Source organism: Narcine bancroftii, chromosome 11 (genome assembly GCF_036971445.1).
Source record: "Narcine bancroftii isolate sNarBan1 chromosome 11, sNarBan1.hap1, whole genome shotgun sequence".
Taxonomy (NCBI): Eukaryota; Metazoa; Chordata; class Chondrichthyes; order Torpediniformes; family Narcinidae; genus Narcine; species Narcine bancroftii.
In genome coordinates, this window is record NC_091479.1 from 48,493,710 (window position 1) to 48,508,688 (window position 14,979).

The 14,979-nt window shown below is 43.2% G+C and overlaps 1 long non-coding RNA gene across 2 annotated transcripts in view; it reads left to right on the top strand.

Moving 5' to 3' along the window:
- LOC138745348 (uncharacterized) overlaps positions 1–12,634 on the top strand; it is a 43,252-nt gene extending 30,618 nt beyond the window's left edge. For both annotated transcript variants that reach the window (XR_011346202.1, XR_011346201.1), the window contains exons 2-3: positions 5,318–5,459; positions 12,342–12,634. This is a non-coding gene — a long non-coding RNA (uncharacterized lncRNA). The remainder of the gene's footprint in view (positions 1–5,317; positions 5,460–12,341) is intronic.
- Positions 12,635–14,979: the final 2,345 nt, after the last annotated feature.

Sequence of the window (14,979 nt, forward strand, 5' to 3'; positions counted from 1 at the left end):
GCACTATTCCTTGAGCGCAATTTGAACAACACTCCCAGTAAATGTCATCTACAGAAAAAGGGAGAGCCCAGTGATCCTCACAACTCTGCATCATTCCTGTCTGATGCTTAACAGCAACTAGATCATCCAATGGTGCAACCAGACAGGAGACTCAACTGCGCTCCTGTAAAATCTCAGGATGAGAGCCGTTGGCCTTGACCTCCTCAGCCTCCTTGGGAAGTGTAGGCACTTCATGACCAATGAGGAGGTGTGATTGTTTTGTGTATTAATACGTGTGCTGTATGGATGGGAATTTTATGTGATTGTATTGTCTATTCTTGCTCTTTAACAATCTTTAGTGGATAGAAGTAGTCATTGTACTTTAGGATGTACAATCATGTACAGATTGTCCTTAAATAGCCATTTGGCCCAGATGTCTATTCAGTCCAAGAATACTTTCGATCACAGGCAGATTTTGAACAATAACACCATTCATTCTAAAACAAACATTGGTTTTAATTTTCTTTAAACAGAAAAACAAACAGGATCAAACTTTAACTTATCACTATTAATTTAACAGCCTTCCATTACCGCCTTCTAATTTTAAGTGCAGGTGTATTTAATGTGCATAAAGTTCTTTGACACAACTCCAAGTTCACCGGCATCTATCAATTCTTATACTGTGCACAGAATTCAACATTTATGAATTTTCACCAAGCTCTGGTGCTAAGAAGTAAATGTGTACCCTCCAGGAAGGTTTTTGTTGGTTTCAGAGAGGGATTTCATGCACATTGGACACACATAAAGTGATTCCCTCTGATCAGCCACTTTGGTGTCTTGCCAAAGAAACTTGACCCATCAGGGTTTTCCAAATGATAACCTCTTCTGCAGGTCACAATTGATTTCCTTTTGTTTCCCTTATTTCAGGTGAAACATCATTTCTAGCCAGCCATTTCCTCTTGTATGGACAACAAAGTTTTTCAACAGGCTGAACTGAGAACTCACAACCAGTCTTCAAAACAAGATGCCAGCTTGCCATCTCTCTCTCTCTCTCTCTCTCTCTCTCTCTTTTTTTTAGAAAAAGCCTATTTGGTCTCTCCTCTCTGCTTGCAAAACCACATGACCTTCTTAGAACAGCAAACTGGAACCAGCCAGATACTGCACCAGACCCAAATTACTGAGTCCATTCATCTGTTGCTTTAAAAACAATAATCTATTTACACCTGCTTTTGAAATTCTTTAGCAAAACAGCCTCCTTGTTTTATCTTTGCAAAGGCTATCGGCGCCTGAATGACTCACTCTCAGCAAAGCTCTTGCGTTTTAAATAAGATCTGTTTTGTGAAGTGTATGTGTTTGTTTGTGACCTAAACGACTCCTCCAATCCATCTCTTTCAAAAACATCTCTATATACAATGTAAAATATATAATCTGTCACAGGACAGAAGCAGCAGAAGAGCTGTGATAAAATCAATGGTGTCCTTGCAAAAAAAAAGTGGGAAGAAGTATAATCCAGTTGGCTCTGGTGAGTGTAGTTTGTAATAGTTTGAAACTTGAACCTCTCTCTCTATTTCAGGAGACAATTTACAGTCATGTAATTAAAAAGTGTCATATCACACAAAATTGCTTTTTTCCTGCTGTCAGACAGACAGACTCACGTCTGGCAGAAATTGACTGAAATGCCTCATACGGTCAGAGAAAGACTGAGTGCTACCCACCACCCCCACCACCCCAAACCCTGGGCCAAGTCACTGAGGGTCTGTGGATTGTCTTTCAATGCTCACAGACCAATCCAAGTCATTGGCAATGTGAGCTCCAGTTTTGAACATCTGACATAATTAGGAACCATTTAGCACTCACTCGTATCCCAGGTCTGATACCTGACACCCTTTTAGCCAGTTTTGACCCAGTCTCTAGCAATCTACAGCCTGTTGTGAGTTCCTTGACTGCTTTGTCCAGAAGCCCGCAGCCTGCGTGGGTTCCTCTCCTCAAGTCACCAACAGCCTGCCACCTATGTGGGTCCTTCAGCTGCAAAACCCCTCACTGGTCTGCTTCCTTGGACACTGACCCGTGGATTGAATCCTCTGCTTCTGAGATGTTGGTGGGGTGTGGTCTTTATGTTTTCTGGTGCTCTGCATTAGTCGTCCGCTTCCCCAGAGTTCACGGTGGTGAGGAAATCTAACAAATCTAAATTTAAAAAATGTAACTAAGAGGAGAATCTCACATGTCTAGAGGGATGGAAAGGGAATTATTACAAATTGAAGCCTGATATTTGAATATTCAGGTGCCAAATTTGCAAAAGCATATTTCTCAAGCTATATGTAATTTTTTCCAAAGGAATACAAGTTTGAATTTTTGCATGTCATCTTGCCATCCCTAAAAATATATATATATCTGATTTCCAAGTAAGTGCAATACATGTCCTCATCACTGCTAATGTTAATTTAACAAATTTCCATTGATATATTAATAGATTTAATTTGGGCCTTGTTCCTTCAATATTTTGTAATAAAGATAAGGTCAGATTCTGCTGGAAAACATCTCCTGTAACTTGTTCCAAAAAATTTGTAATTCTCCCCAAAAAGATCTCACATTAGGACAAAGCTAAGTTGAATGCAAGAAAGTTGCGACATCTTCACCACACCTAAAACATTGATCTGATAATTCTGATTTTATTCTAATCAATTTCATTGGTGTAAGAAGTCACTGTAGAAGAAAAACTAGTTGTGAATTCCTTCCTCACTGCTGCAGTGTGGAACTCTGGTCAATAGTTCCAGACTGCTGAGTTGAAGTGAATTAATACAACTCCCCTGCATCATGTGATCTCTTTTGCCAAATCAGCTTCCTGAGGAGCTTTTCAAATCCAACAGCCTGAGTCACCTGACTCCAGGTGCAGCTTTCAGATAAAATCCTTGCTGACATCTGCTACATGACTGATGTAAAAACAATTATACTGAATTAATTTATGGATCTCCCCATATTTGCCAATCAATTAAATTATTCAGATCCATTTCCCACCTTTGTCTCAACTTATGAACTCCTCATTTAAAAGTTCCTACTTGTAATAAAGAGGATATCATCAAATAATTTATTTTTAACAATTCCTCTTATAAGGAATTTCTATTTGAGTACAACATGGTTGGTCCTAACTTATCCTTCAAATATGCTCTTAGTTGGAAAGAGCAAAAAAGATTGTGATGAGTTATACGATATTTATTTCTCAGTTGCTCAAATGACATTAATTGTCCCCTTTCATAACAATCTTCAACATTTATAATCCCCTTACGAAACCCGCTATCCAGAAATTGATGATCCTTTAAAAAAGATATGAGGATTTTGAATCAAAGCCATTCTGGGTGATGTACATCCACTTACACCAATTTCATCATTTATTTTATTCCATATATTAATCAAATGTTTCAACAATTGTGTATCTTTATCACCAACCATTAATTTCGATTCCCACTTGTATATAAATTCTTCTGCTTTTCCCTCTCCTATTTTATTTGATTCTATTTTAACCCTTTCAAAAAAAGAAGCAAGAAATCTCATTTGAGCTGCTCCATAACAATTTTTAAAATGAATAAGCTGCAGTCCTCTCAATGCAGAATTTGCATTGGGTTACTTGTAACATGGGATTCAATTGGAAATGGGTTCACGTGACATAAACCCACAATGCAGAATGCTTTCTAAGAAGGGAATACAAGAGGAGGGTTGTCTAGGTCTCCAGCAGGATATAGATCACAAGATATAGGAGCAGAAGTAGGCCCGTCGAGTCTGTTCCACCATTCTTCCACTCACCCCCACTCCCCAGCTTTCTCCCCATAACCCTTGATTCCTTGACTAATCAAATACCTGTCAATCTCTGCCTTAAATACACCCAATGATCTCACATGTGTTTCACGACCACTGACAAAATCAATTTTTCCACATTTGTTTTAAATTGACACCCTTTTATCCTGAAATTATGCTCTCCTGTCCTAGAATCCCCTACCATGGGAAACATCTTTGCCATATGTAATCTGCCCAAGCCTTCCAGCATTTGAAATGCCTCTGAGGACCCTCTTATCCTTCTGTACTCCAACTAGTACAGTCGAAGAGTCGACAATTGTTCCTCATATACTCACCCTTTCATTCCTGATATCATTCCAGTAAATCATCTCTGACCTTCTCCAACTCCAGCACATCTTTTCTCAAATACGGTACCCAAAACTCTAATTCTGATTGAATGGAAAGCGAATTCTCCAACGACACAAACACAACAGTTAAATGATATTATGTCTTGTTAATATTTACAAAAATTATAGAAGAGTCAATTAATAACTTTCAACAGATGCTGGGACCCATTTATGGACCATTGTCATAACCTAAAGCATTAGGGTTGTTCTGAAGCTTGGTGCTGTGTTACGAGTCCAGAGGATCCCAAAACCCAGCAGCAATAGATATTCACCAAGACAAATGGTGACTTAAACAAAAGCTGATTTTAATTATCTTTCAAGATGAAAATGGAATAACACTTTAACTTATCACTATTTTATTACTTTAACTGACTTTACCCAACTTTCCCCCCATCTAATTCTAAGTGCACGTGTGTGTAAGTTCAGAAAAGTTCTTTGGTTCACAGTCCAATCTCACTTCTCATTAATCCAAGTTCACTGGTTGCAGGCCATTCTTCTACTGTGCACAGAATTTATCAAATATAATGTTCACAGGTTTGGTGCTCGAAAGGTAAATAATTACTGTTCAGGAAGGTTCTTGTTGGTTTTCAGAGAGAGGTGTGTTGTTCAGGGAAGTATTAGGGTGTTTGTGACTCAACGTATCAGCATCTGAAGTCTGTTATCTCTTCGGAAAAGCTCTGATCGCTTTAGCGTGGAGCAGAGCTGAACCAGGACTTTGCAGGTATTTAAGGGAGTGTGTGGGCAGGGTTTGTTCTGGACCAACAATCTCACCAAATGACTCTGCTTGAAATCAAGATTCAAATCATTTTGAGGAATACAACAGGAATTGTTCAACAAGAGCCTGGTGTTCACTGAGGAGTTTTCTTTCAATAGTGGAAATGATTTATTTAAAAACCCCATTAATCTTCCTGATGCAGATCTTTGTATTTAACTTTCAGGTTGCTATCTGTTGTTAACTTGGAGGCCTTTAATCAGGTGACTGGGTGGAATCTTTGCTTTAACCAAGCAGTTCGCTTGCAATTTTCCAGCTGTAGGATGCAGTGCAGTTGCTTGCAAGTTTAGCAAGTGGGATTATGATGTGAAACAGCAAATCACAGCGTCATTTTTGTGTTTGAAAATGCCAATGTGAAAATTTTAACTTTGGTCTCCTTGGTTTGCTTAAGTTAACAGAGGAGACGTTGGGTCAAGCTGAGAAGACAGAGGTTGGATGCCCATTTGGAGAATCAACTGGGGAAAGAAGAAAGCACAAAATGAGGGTCTGAAAAAATAATGAAGCAGACTGAAGTGCTGTTGAACCAAACCCAGGTAAAGAATTTAATTTTGTACAGCATACTTAAGAGACCAAATGATTTGGGTTTTTAATCATGGGTCCTCTACCGGCACCACCTACGGCTCCTAGAACGCTTCCACCAGCGTTGTCTCCGCTCCATCCTCAACATCCATTGGAGCGCTTACATCCCTAACGTCGAAGTACTCGAGATGGCAGAGGTCGACAGCATCGAGTCCATGCTGCTGAAGATCCAGCTGCGCTGGATGGGTCACGTCTCCAGAATGGAGGACCATCGCCTTCCCAAGATCATGTTATATGGCGAGCTCTCCACTGGCCACCGTGACAGAGGTGCACCAAAGAAAAGGAACAAGGACTGCCTAAAGAAATCTCTTGGTGCCTGACACATTGACCACCGCCAGTGGGCTGATAACGCCTCAAACCGTGCATCTTGGCGCCTCACAGTTTGGCGGGCAGCAACCTCCTTTGAAGAAGACCGCAGAGCCCACCTCACTGACAAAAGGCAAAGGAGGAAAAACCCAACACCCAACCCCAACCAACCAATTTTCCCTTGCAACCGCTGCAATCGTGTCTGCCTGTCCCGCATCGGACTTGTCAGCCACAAACGAGCCTGCAGCTGACGTGGACTTTTTACCCCCTCCATAAATCTTTGTCCGCGAAGCCAAGCCAAAGAAGAAGAAATGAACAAAATCTGATTAGAATAGAAGTTTATGGAATGTTTGGAAGTTGCCACAAAAAAATGGAGATATAAATTAAATGTTGTAATTAAGATAAATGAATAATACAATGAGCCTGGTGTCTCAGTATCTGCCTCCCTTGACTGAACATCACCGTTAAACCTTCTCCCCAATATGAACCTGATGTCAAAGTATCTGACACAGTTAATCGTACATCAATATTAAACCTTCGCACGAATTTGAATCCTGTCTCAAAGTTTCTGCCTCAGTCTATCGTACATCAACGAAAAACTTTCTCCCCCCCCCACCCGTGATCCTGGTGTAATAGAATCTGCCTCAGTCTACCGTCCATCACCGTTAAACCTTCTCCCCACTGTGAACCTGGTGTCATGGTAGATATCTCAATATACAGTATATCACCGTTAAACCTTCTCCCCAATGTGAACCTGGTGTCACAGTATCTGCCTCAGTCTACCGGACATCACCGTTACACCTTCTCACTACTATGAACTTGGTGTCACAGCATTGGACTCAGTCTAACATACATCACTGATAAACCTCCTCCCCACTGTGCACCCTGTGACACGGTATCTGATGCAGTTCATGGGTATATCACTGTTAAACCTTCTCACAAATGTGAATCCTACTATAAAATAATACTCCCCTTCTAAGTCTCTCTGTATTCTAATCCCCACCTATTTTAAAATTCCAAAAAAAAGAGAAAAATCAATCCCAAAACAAGCTACTCAAAAGTAGTAGCCCCCTAAAAATCTGGGTGTGGTGAAGTGCACAAGTGGCAGGTGACTAAAGGACTCAGTGTCACCCACCCCCAGTCAGACTTTCACAAAGTCCTGAAACAAAAACATTCAACCCAGTGATTCCAGTCCCACTGATTGTTCCAGATCTTCAATATCGAGAAGACTGCGTCAATTCAACTTTTTTCCCATTCTTTCCATATTTTCCAATCTTCCCATTTCCATTCCCATTGACCCTTCCCTTCGGTGACAATGGTGATGATCGCCCATTTCCTCGTCCATCTGGCAATGAATTAGCAAATAATAAAGCATCGTGGTCATTCTCAAAAAACTGAGATTGAAAATTCCCATAAAAATCTTTCAATACTGCCGCATGACGAAAAGCAAATTTATATCCCTTTCGCCACAGTACTTCTTAGGCTGAATTAAATTCTCGGTCTCTTCTGATAATTTCTTGACTCAGATCTGCATTAAAAAAACCCTATTATTTTGAACCATCAGTGGAGCCTGATTTTGCCGTGTTTTCTGCACCACCAATCGGAGGATCATCTCTCTGTCTTGATATTTAAAACAGCGAATCAAAACTGCTCGTGGTAATTGGCCTGGAAACGGTTTCTTCCTTAACGCTCTGTTCGCTCGATCTAATTCCAGTTCATCTGGAACGAATTACCTGCCCTACACTTCTGGGATCCATTTCTTCAAAACCTTCACCAGATCCGAACCTTGCATATCTTCCGGAAGACCTACTATCTTAACATTATTTCTACGACTTTGGTTTTCTAATGAGCCAAACTTCTTCAATAATTCCTTCTTCTGAATCCCCCAATCTACAAAAGGATCTTACACTATTTCCATTTTTTCTCTATTACACTCCATTTGACTCTTGCATTCAAGAAAGCCTCCTCAATCTTTTTAAAATGATCTTGCACAGTATCCACTGATCGTGTCCATCTCGTAACATCACTCTTAACTACATTAATATTTTGCTTCATAAAAGTTATTTCTTCACACACAGTGTTCATTTTAGATTTCATTTCTGAAAATCCTTGAGTCATCTGATGAGTCATCTGCATTGATATATTTGACATATCTTCCATGAGCTGAGCAATCCCTTCCAGAATAGGAAACACAGAATCCAGTCCAGGATCCATCACCTCCATTTGAGGCTGACGGCTCTCTTCTTCCTCCAAAGCAGTAAGTCCTCTTCCAGTATGGTTGCGGGTCTGGTCACCCGACAACAGCGTGCCGACCTCATCAGCTCACTGTCGCTCAGGCTCCCCCACAGCCCACATCGTCTCCAAAGGTTCGTGGACCCTCAACACACTTTGCATGCCCAGTAGGGCACCGACTGCGCAGGTGCATCTTCTGATGCTACATTGCACTCCCCCGGACCACCAGGCAATGCTGCAGGATCACGGGCCTGTCCTCGCTCAGCTGGCCCACACTCACGCCTGTGTTCATGAGCGCACGAGTCGAAACTGCCAAAATCATCGCTGAGCTGGTGCCATCTTGCGATTGCAGAAGCCGGGCAGGAGTCCTCTGAGACTTGGGGACTCCAGTCGATGACTCCGTTGCTTCAACTTGAACTCGGCCTCAATTCTTCAACACATTTGTAAGGTAATTTCTTCTGAAACTGAGTTTTCGATTTTTTCACATTTGCAGCCATTTCAATCCTCCACTATTTCAGTTTTTTTTATCAGTATTTTAAATCACTTTTACAACTTTTAAAATCGAGCATTTAATAGTCTAACTGGGGAAGGGTGGAACCACCCATCTACCCTCTGTGCCATCTTGTCACAGTATCTGACACAGTTTATAGTAAATCACTGTTAAACCTTCACATTACTGTGAATGCTGTCTCTCAGTTTCTGCCTCAGTCTACAATTCATCAATGTTAAACCTTCTCCCCCTGTTAACCTAGTGTTAAAGTATCAGCCTAAGTTTACCACACATCACCATTAAACTTTATCCCCATTGTGAGACTGGTTTTACTGTATCTGCCAAAGTTTACCGTACATCACCAGTAAACCTTCTCCTCAATGTGAGCCTGGTGTTACTCTATCTGCCACAGTTTAGTGTACATCACCATTAACCTCCTCCCCACTGTGAACCAGGTTTCACAGAATCTGCCACATTTATTGTACATCATTTTTAAACCTTCTCACTACTGTAAACCTGGAGTCACAGAATCTGCCTTATTCTTCCATACATCTCTGTTAAACTTTCTCAGTACTGTGAACACGGTGTCACAGTATCTGCCAAAGTCGACTGTACATCACCATTAAAATTCTCCCCAATGTGAACCTGGTGTCACTTTATCTGCCACAGTTAAGATTACATCACTGTAAAACCTTCTTCCAACTGTGTACCTGGTATCACAGTATCTACCACAGCTTATCGTGCATTACTGTTAAACCTTCTCGCTACTGTGAACTCGGTGTCACAGTATCTGCCAATGTCTACCGTATATCACCATTAAATATTCTCCAAACTGTGAACCTTTTGTCACAGTGTCTGCTCAGTTTATCGTACATTACTGTTAAACCCGCTGGATAAGCTCCAGAGAGCGAAAGAGGAGTTCTCACATCTGCAGGAACTGGGGATCATTCATCGCTCCGACAGTCCTTGGGCTCGCCACTCCACCTGGTCCCAAAAGCCTCCAGTGGCTAGTGCCGCTGCAGAGATTTTCGACGGCTTAATGACACGACAGTACCTGACCGTTACCCCATCCCTCACTTTCAGGACTTTACGGCAAATCTGCATGGCATGAGAGTATTCTCCAAGGTCGATCTGGTGCAAATCCTGTTGCACCCCGAGGATATCCCCAAAGCAGCTATCATCAACCCCTTCGTCTTGTTCGAATTTTTATGCATGCCTTTCAGGCTCAAGAACACCACCCAGACCTTCCAGCACCTCATGGATACGGTGCACAGTGATTTGAATTTCGCGTTCATTTATCTGGATGACATTCTTGTCACCAGCAGAGACTGGGCACAACACAAGTCTCAACTGCACACCCTCTACTCCCGACTGGCCGAATTCGGCCTAATGGTCAGGCCGGCCAAATACCAGTTTTGTGCAGAAGAAAATTTGGATGGGATGAAACTAATCCAGAATCCATCGCACAAGATTGGAGAAATTGGATTGAGCATCTTCAAATACTTGGAAGTTTTGAAGTTAACAGACTTTGGAGTGGCCACATTTGCTCAGTTACACCATTTTTCTGATGTAAGTGAAGATGGTTTTGATCCTGTCAGTTACTGAGTCCTGTGAAATAACCAAGTGCGAGGACATGGTGGATTTATAATGGGAAAAGCCAGAGTGGCTCCATTAAAGTCAGTCACCAGACCTTGAATGGAATTGACTACTGCTACTATGGCGAGCAAAATGGACGCTATGTTAAGAAGAGAATTACAGATGGAGTTAGCAGATCCTGTGTTTTGGACTGATAGAACATCAGTGCTTAAATACATTAATAATGAAATCATGAGGTTTCATCTCTTTGTGACTGACAAAGAGAATGAAAACCTGGACAACAACAAATGGCAGATTTACCACAGGACAGAGTTTCACCTGATGAATTCCCATTTACATCCGTGGAAGTTGATTATTTTGGTCCTTTGCAAGTAAAGTGAGGACGAAGTGTTGAAAAATGATATGAAGTTATTTTCACATGTTTGACTATGAGAGCAATTCATATTGAAGTAGCATCATTGCTTGATACAGACTCTTTTATTAATGTTCTTTGGCGTTTTATTCCTAGACGTGGTCAAGTAAAAGAATTATGTTCTGATAATGGATCTAACTTTAAAGGAGCTTATCGAGAATTATGAAAAGTTATTCAAAATTGGAATCAACATCAAATTCATGATACATTACTTCAGAAAGAAGTTAATTGGATATTTAATCCACCCATAGTTATGGGTGTGGTACGGGTAAGGGTTAGTTGGTTGTGGAGAACGTTTACAAAGGTCTGTTCTGGGCAGTACTGGGCAGCAATGCTTAATGTTGTAATGGATGCGGAAGCTCTGGGAAGGGGTAAGGGAGGGACTGGCCAGGAAGTCTGCTGATGCTGGGGCCGAGGGCAATGCACAAACATGCTGGGGAAACTCATGGATAGTTTTGTGAGGAGCAGGTCCTGCTTCACGAGTCAAATTGAGTATTTCGAGGAGGTGTCAAAGGAAATAGATGAAGGTAAAGGTGTGTATGCGCTGCACGTGGATTTTAGTAAGGTGCTTGACAAGGTCGTCACGGTTGCCTCATTCAGAACATCAGGAGGCATGGGATCCATGGAGGCTTGGCTGTATGGATTCAGAATTGGCTTGTCTGCAGAAAACAGATGGTAGTAGTAGATGGAACAATGACTAGTGGCGCTCCAAAGGGATCTGCTCTGGGACCCCTGCTCTTTGTGATTTTTATGAATGATGATGGGAGTGGAAGGGTAGGTACGTCAGGGGCTGACACAGAGGTAGAGATGTTGTAGACAGTGTAGAAGGTTGTCATAGGTCATCTAGTTTGGAGAGAAGTGACTCCAGGATGGAGTTCAATCCTGTAAATCCAGATATACTTAAACAAGCAACTGGTACAGGTTAATTTCCAGAGTCATTTTCAAGGGCACGAATAACAGTTATTCCAAAGAAGATTGGAGACCCATTAAAAGTAGCTTCATATAGACCAATTTCTTTATTGAATGCGGATTACAAGAACGTGAGGGCAGAGAACTTGGTTAGTGACAGGATTATGAACAGTGTGCAGGACAGAGAAATATTTAGATCCTGCTACATAAATCGCTCAATGTTGCTGTGAAAATTGAGAGGGAGTTTAAGATGGTGTATTGTGTGCTGGCCTTCAGGAGTCAGGGGATTGAGTTCAAGAACTGAGAGGTAATGTTGCAGATGTATAAAATTCGAGTCAGACCACACTTGGAATATTGTGTGCGAGAATACCAGAGGGCGTCTAAATAAGGTGAGAGGAGGGAACTTTAGGCAAGATGTGAGGGGTACATTTTATTCACACAGAAAGTAGTGGGTGCCTGGAATGCATTGCCAGGGGTAGTAGCAGAGGCTGGTCCATAAAAGGCATGAAAATGATTTTAATATGGGGACAGGTATAAAAGAAAAACAGAAGGTACTGGTGTGAGGGAGGGAAGGGTAATATCGTTGTGGGGTAGGTTCATATGGGTTAGCTGAAGGGATTCGACCAATCCATCCATGATTTGTCCAGCATCTTGCTGTCATGTCGTGGTGAACCAGGGTGTTGCCTGATGGAGACACGGTGCTCTGAGTTCTGCAGAGATAGATCGTGCTTTTCTCCAAAACACACTTCCTCAGGTAAAGCAGAGGAAGGGGAAAGGCCCTAGTATGCAGGGGTAGGGAGGGGGGTGATGGGGGAAGAGTTGGGACCCTCCAAAGTCATCGTGATCAGGCATCGCAGACAGCATCTCTATCACCCATATTTCTCTTCCCAGGTGAAGGAGCGATCTCAGAGACAAGACACGAGTCCAGAAGAACATCGCATCCCATCTGAACAGAGGTCGGACAACATCATGATGTCCTGAATCCCTCCCCTTCTTCTCCCCCTGGCCCTGCCAACCCCATTCCCTGCACCTCCCATGTCCCTTCACCCACTTCCCACCACTTCTCCTCTACCCCTCCTCAATCCCAACCCCCTCCCGCTCACCTTGCCCTTCCCTCACACCTATGCCCTAACCCCAGCCCTCCTCCACCTCCCTTTCCCCCTCCCCTTTCCCCTTCCAACCTTAACCTAGGGGAAGGAGGGGTAGGAGAAGAGGGTAGGAGAAAGGGGGTAATGGAAGGGGGTAAGGGTAGGAGTAAGGGGTAGGGTTGCGGGTGTGGGTATGGGTGAGGGGTATGGTTAGGGGAAGGGGATAGGTGTAGGGGATAGGTGTAGGGGATAGGTGTAGGGGATAGGGGTAGTGTTTAGGTTTGGGTTGGGGAAGGTGGGTAGAGTTAGAGTTAGAGAGGGCTGGGATAGAGGTAGCATTATGGTTAGGGTTAGGAGACATGGGCTCAGATTAGGTCTAGGTTTAGGGTGAGGTTTAGAGTTCGGGGATGTGGGTTTGTGTTGGGTTTAGGGGAAGGGGGTAGGAGTAGGAGGTAGAGGTGGGGTTAGGGTTAGGGTTAGGAGAAGGTGGGTTGGATTAGGGTTGGGGTTAGGGGACGGCATAGGGGTAGAGATAGAGTTAGGGGACGTGGAGTAGTGATAGGGGGTATCGGTAGTGTTAAGGTTAGGGTTTGTTAGGGGTTAGGGTTAAGAGTAGGGGAATGGGAAGGGGGAGGGGAATGGGGAGGAGAATGTAATGGAAGATTTAAACCGTGTTTTATCCTTTTGCAGACTTTGCTTCTGCAAGGCTGAGAACCTGCTTGTTTTTTACAATCAGCAGACATAAGCTAAATTCTACCAAGGGGTCAGAGATGCAGTTATCTGACAAAAGGGCATCTGTGTACCAAGAACATTTAATCTTCCTGCTTGTTTTGGTCACAGACTGTCAGAGGCCTAGCCTTGATGCAAAATAACCATTGTATTCAAATTGATAAGCTGAAAATTATGTTATTCAAACGAAGCCTAATATGCTAGCTTCCTCGCTTATCTTTCTTACTGTGCTGGGAATTGGTGCTTGGGTAAGCAGTTTTTGGGTAATATAAGCCATGGTCCCGCTGCTGAAGTTTGAGACTCTCTGAGAGGTGGCAACATCTGTCAGCAAGAAGAAGAATTTCTGGAGTCCAGCTAACGTCCCAGTCGAGGGAGGTGGAGAAGCTGCTACCGGTGCCCGACAACCTACTACAAGTGTGCAGTCGTTGCCTCGCTTCGGCAGTTGGGACCAGTCCAGGCATTGATAAATATAATTGGGAAGGGTTTGCATATTGTAGTTTGAAATCAGCTTTTGAATTTGTAATGAACCTTTGTATAAACTGAACTGCTCTCGGTGTGTGTGGGTGTCTATTTTCTTTCGGTAGCTCAAACACTGTGACCAATCTCAAATGAACAAAGTGAGAAGTACAAGTTTACGCAGGACATGGAACGGGGTGGAGGAAAAAGGATGTGAACGGAGGAAGCCAACCCTACCCCCTCCCCTCCCCACCCCTTCCCCCACATTATCGCTGCTTATTTTCTCCTCCATCTAGCAGAAGTCGGGCCTCATTCCGGCCAGAACCTCCCGTGGTTTCAGAGCCTCCGTTTCAGGAAGTGCCTTAGACGTTCGCTGCTGGACAGACATCTTGTCTCTTGATTCATTCTGTACCGTTATTATTAAATTAAAAAATGGTTGAGTTTTTTAAAGCTAGAATGCAAAAGGCTGGTCCAGATAGACAACACAGAATAAGGCCCATCGGCCCCTCTCTCCTGCTGGCTGAGTTGTAATCAGTTCATATTCCTCTCCCCGTTTTCATTCTTTGCTCCCATCCAGTTCATGTTGCCTTGTCAATCTCATGGCCTGTGGGAAGAAGCTGCCTGGCTGTCCTGCTTTTATTCCATATCTCCTTCCTGATGGCAGGGGGACAAAGATGCTCTGTGCTGGATATCTGAGTCTATTTACAAATCCCATCCCTGCAAACAATCAGGGGTCCCTTGCCTTGAGGTTCCACCCATGTTACCTCTCGCTCAGCACTCTCTCGTCAGAACACTACTGCACCCTCCTTTCCCTCCTCTCCCAAGTCTCAGTATCCCACTGACAATTCCAGACAGCTGCCATATCTATACCCTGGCCCACCTCAACCAATGGATCGATCAGGACCTTCTCCCCTCAAGAGTTCCAGGAATCCACTCTCGCAATGTCTTGCAAATGAATGTCCTGCATTCTCCTTCCCCCTTGGTTTCCTCCTGTTATCAGGTACCTGCATGGACCCCACCCTGTTGAAACTACCCGTGTTCTCACTGATCTCTCTGCACCTCTACCCTCCATCCAAGGGTCTTGGTTGTCTTGTGGGGCTAGTGGAGAACAAAGCACCAACTCAAGGAGATGTGGAGCAGTACAGAGACCCCCAGCTCCAGGAGACAGGGAGAACCACAAAGATGCCCAACTCTGTCAATCGGATAAAACCTGATCATCAGTTGCAAGGTGCAAGGAACTCTCAGTACTGCTGCAC